Consider the following 5000-nt stretch of genomic DNA (forward strand, 5'->3'; position numbering starts at 1 on the left):
GCGTCGCCGGTACGAGGACCGTGCGATCAGCCCAAAGTTATTCAGAGTCACCAAGGCAAACGGACCGGACGAGCCGACCGATTGGTTTTGATCTAATAAAAGCGTCCCTTCCATCTCTGGTCGGGACTCTGTTTGCATGTATTAGCTCTAGAATTACCACAGTTATCCAAGTAACGTGGGTACGATCTAAGGAACCATAACTGATTTAATGAGCCATTCGCGGTTTCACCTTAATGCGGCTTGTACTGAGACATGCATGGCTTAATCTTTGAGACAAGCATATGACTACTGGCAGGATCAACCAGGGAGCTGCGTCAACTAGAGCTGAGCAGCCGGCCGCCCGGGAGTGTGTCCCGGGGGCCCGCGCGAACACGCAAGCGTCCGCTCAATTATTCTGCAAACAGGAGGAGGCTGAGCTCCCCTGCACAACACACCTCGAAACCCTCTCAGGTCCCGGCGGCGCGCAGCGCCGTCCTAAGTACTTGGTCGGGTTCGAGAGAGGCGCAATCGCCCGGAGTTAGGCGAGTAGACGCTTTAGGTGCGACCACCCGTGCTCCCAACTGAGCTTGCCGCTGCCGACAGAGGCCCGGGAGCGTGCTGTCGTGGCATTGCCGGCGGGAGACAACACGCGCCACCTACGGTGACCGGCAGCTCCAACGCCAGCGCCACAGAAGGACAAAAGCCCCACTTGGGTGCCGAAGCGAACTCTCCCAGCACAGCGCACGCGCCAACACGTCCGCACAGCTGCCATACAAACCACCTGCGAGAACCGCTGGGGCGACCGAGCAGCAGACGGCGTCGCGGCGCCGAGCGCCGAGCGGCGGCGCATCCTCAGCGCACACAGTCCTCAATCGGACCAGCACACTGCAGATGGCCACCGCGCTTCGCACCGGGCACGCGAGGACCTACTTTGGCCGCAAGGCGCCGCGAGCAGGGGGCGCCGGCGCGCAGCTGCGCCGCCTGCCGCGTCCGTCGGCCGGCGCGCCTGCCACTGGCCGCCCCCACCAGCCGGCTGTAGCGCGTGCGCCCACGCACCGCGCTGCCAGCACGCCGGGCGGCCCCCCCTCACCGGCCGGGGACGGTCCCACCCAGCCACCGCCGCGTATCGCCTCACACCCAGATCCCCTTTCACGTTCGTGGGCATGGTGGGTCCCCTTTCACGTTCGTGGGCATGGTGGGTATCCCTGAAACAACCGGTTAATAGCTCGACCGATCGTCGCCAACACTGATTCACCTCTAGCGAGAACAACCGCACCACAACGGGTTACCTGTTGTTCATTTGCGTAACGTCACCAGCAAACGTAGACGTCCATCGCCATTTGCAACGAGTATTGCATGCCTGTGTCAGGTGTCACAACACACTACGTCTGCCCACATAGACGCAACAACATGTGCACGCCTCGAGAACACGTGGAAGGTAGCCCCCGTACGTATGCGGTGTCCATTGCGCGAACGACTGTCAGCCGGCCTCTGCAGGATGTCGCAGATGTGGAACGCGGTGCAACATGCTATCACGGTGTGTGAGAAGAGACGACTACGTCCGAATACACGCTCCACCACATCAACAGACTGCTCATGCTGATCGCCATCCAGGGCGTCCGTTCCTCCCACACGTCTGAATGGCGTACCACACTGCAATCCAGCTCTTATAGGGAGACGACACGTAGCTGCGTGCACAATATTTGGACTGTATGGTCTGCCGTTGCTAGGCGCAGTCGTCGTACGGTCACACATGTGCCACGATGTATCATTCAGTACATACGGACCAATGTGCAGTACAGTTTGTGGGTTTTGCGTACATCGGCGGACAGGTGACAGGCCGTACCACAACGTAGGCTGAGTACGTCGGCATGCGAAGGGCATTGAACATGCAAACTTCTCAACGACCAGCTTGCGAAGGCAGGGGGGAAGGGGGGGGGGGGGCATGTACGTCCTGCTGCTATCCACATTAGAGTGTATAGCAGGAGCATGTGGAAAGTCAGCAACACCTGCAAGGTGTTTAACATGACGCGATACACAGGGGACCGGGCAGTGCGAATAGCGAACTATATTGCGAGGGTTGCGGTTAGGCAACACTACACTAATTTAACGAGTTGCATAACAATTACAGAGCAGGTTCAGCGACAACGTGCGTCAGGTTAAGGCGCAATATAGGTTATGTTGAGGCGCAATATAGGTTAGGATGAGGCGCAATATAGGTTAGGTTAAGGCACAACATGGGTTACGTTAAAGCGCAAATTAGGTTATGTTAAGGCACAACATGGGTTACGTTAAGGCACAACATGGGTTACGTTAAGGCACAACATGGGTTACGTTAAGGCACAACATGGGTTACGTTAAGGCACAAATTAGGTTACGTTAAGGCACAAATTAGGTTACGTTAAGGCACAAATTAGGTTACGTTAAGGCACAAATTAGGTTACGTTAAGGCACAAATTAGGTTACGTTAAGGCACAACATGGGTTACGTTAAGGCACAACATGGGTTACGTTAAGGCACAACATGGGTTACGTTAAGGCACAACATGGGTTACGTTAAGGCACAACATGGGTTACGTTAAGGCACAAATTGGGTTACGTTAAGGCACAAATTGGGTTACGTTAAGGCACAAATTGGGTTACGTTAAGGCACAAATTGGGTTACGTTAAGGCACAAATTGGGTTACGTTAAGGCACAAATTGGGTTACGTTAAGGCACAAATTGGGTTACGTTAAGGCACAACATGGGTTACGTTAAGGCACAAATTGGGTTACGTTAAGGCACAACATGGGTTACGTTAAGGTACAACATGGGTTAGGTTAAGGTACAATATGGGTTAGGTTAAGGTACAATATGGGTTAGGTTAAGGTACAATATGGGTTAGGTTAAGGTACAATATGGGTTAGGTTAAGGCACAATATGGGTTACGTTAAGGCACAACATGGGTTAGGTTAAGGCACAACATGGGTTAGGTTAAGGCACAACATGGGTTAGGTTAAGGCACAACATGGGTTAGGTTAAGGCACAACATGGGTTAGGTTAAGGCACAACATGGGTTAGGTTAAGGCACAACATGGGTTAGGTTAAGGCACAACATGGGTTAGGTTAAGGCACAACATGGGTTAGGTTAAGGCACAACATGGGTTAGGTTAAGGCACAACATGGGTTAGGTTAAGGCACAACATGGGTTAGGTTAAGGCACAACATGGGTTAGGTTAAGGCACAACATGGGTTAGGTTAAGGCACAACGTAGGTTAGGTTAAGGTACAACGTAGGTTAGGTTAAGGTACAACGTAGGTTAGGTTAAGGTACAACGTAGGTTAGGTTAAGGTACAACGTAGGTTAGGTTAAGGTACAACGTAGGTTAGGTTAAGGTACAACGTAGGTTAGGTTAAGGTACAACGTAGGTTAGGTTAAGGTACAACGTAGGTTAGGTTAAGGTACAACGTAGGTTAGGTTAAGGTACAACGTAGGTTAGGTTAAGGTACAACGTAGGTTAGGTTAAGGTACAACGTAGGTTAGGTTAAGGTACAACGTAGGTTAGGTTAAGGTACAACGTAGGTTAGGTTAAGGTACAACGTAGGTTAGGTTAAGGTACAACGTAGGTTAGGTTAAGGTACAACGTAGGTTAGGTTAAGGCGCAATGTCGGTTAGGTTAAGGTACGATATAGCTTAAGTTAAGGTACAATATAGCTTAGGTTAAGGTACACATTGTTGTAGGGAAAGGTGTATTTGGGGGGGGGGCGGCAGGTTCGTTGATAGTGATTATCGTAAGTGCATGCCTGCGGGATCATCCGATTTGTCACGTCAGGATGCACTTGTGGCTCATGACAGGCGGCGTTCCGATTCCAAGGTTGTGGCAGATCTGTGTCTTTCATTCCTGCCATTGTTTGTGTACTGTGACAGGAGGCAGTATTGTGATGTTGGGTGCACCCCTGTGTAGGACATGTGTGGGTGTTCGTGGCTTAGCTGAGCAATGGCGGATGTCGGAAGGGTGGGATATTCTGTTTTCTGGGTGGACCTCCCGGTCTGGTTATGATAGTGTGGATTGTGTAATGTGGCGGAGAGGATGCACTGGATGTTCTTCCATGCTGGTGGTTAGATATTGTGTGTGTGTGTGTGCCTGTTACAGGCAGAGAGTAGTGTGTGATAAGAGAGTAGTGTGTGATAAGAGTGTCTGGCTGACGTGTGGTTCTCATTATGTGCAGAGTCTTTCAGCATGTATAGGGACGGTTGTATATATTATCTGTATTCTGATGGCTCTGCATCTATTACTAATCAGTGCCGTGTCTACGGTTACTCTGGTTCCAGTCGAAACTGTTCTATCTCTGTACATTAGTGACACTGCGGCTCCACTATGTTGCCGGCCCTGTCGGCCGTTTCCCCCAGTGTATGGCTAATGATTATCAGCAATCAGTCTATTAGTCAATACCGGTAGTGTGACGACGTCAAATGTCCGGGATGGGGGAAGCTACACCCTTCCCGTGGGTCAGGGCCTAGAAAGACTCTTCCCACGCAGGAGGCTCGGACTGTCGTTACTCTTCCGAGAAATATATTTGCCCAGCGTTTTTTGTGACTGCGAGTGCGACGCCCACGGGTACCGACATGGATGGGGCGCGTCCTAGCTGATCGCTCGGCATGGGAATCAGTACAGTGAGCAATGCGATCGCGTCTGTAGCTTGTACGTGGTACAGCTCGCAGCTCATGTATAGGGACAGCGGGAATGTCGCATATTGGACATAACTCTTCATGAAACGCAAGTTATAGGTGTGGATTGCACATTACGAGTGCGGGAAACTTCCGCCGTTCATCCGCTGGCGTTGCGAGTTTGGCGGTTGGGGTGGGGCACGAGCGGGTGCGGGTGGTGTGATTGCCGGTCCACGACGTTGTGCGGCAGAGGCACTGGCGTTTGGGTGCTGTGGTCGACAGAGGCTGCATGCTTTGTGGGTGGCGTCGAAAGATGGGCACTGTGGGCCCATCGATGTCTTAGTCGGCTTGGCGTCCCATAGATGGCGGTATCG

At 52.2% G+C, this 5000-nt stretch overlaps 1 non-coding gene across 1 annotated transcript in view; it reads right to left on the bottom strand.

The window, feature by feature from the left end:
- LOC126417698 (small subunit ribosomal RNA) overlaps nt 1–308 on the bottom strand; it is a 1909-nt gene extending 1601 nt beyond the window's left edge. Inside the window, exon 1 of the ribosomal RNA XR_007575767.1 lies at nt 1–308. This exon is cut by the window's left edge and continues 1601 nt beyond it. This is a non-coding gene — a ribosomal RNA (small subunit ribosomal RNA).
- Nucleotides 309–5000: the final 4692 nt, after the last annotated feature.

The sequence above is a fragment of the Schistocerca serialis genome, chromosome 8 (genome assembly GCF_023864345.2).
Source record: "Schistocerca serialis cubense isolate TAMUIC-IGC-003099 chromosome 8, iqSchSeri2.2, whole genome shotgun sequence".
NCBI classification, from domain to species: Eukaryota; Metazoa; Arthropoda; class Insecta; order Orthoptera; family Acrididae; genus Schistocerca; species Schistocerca serialis.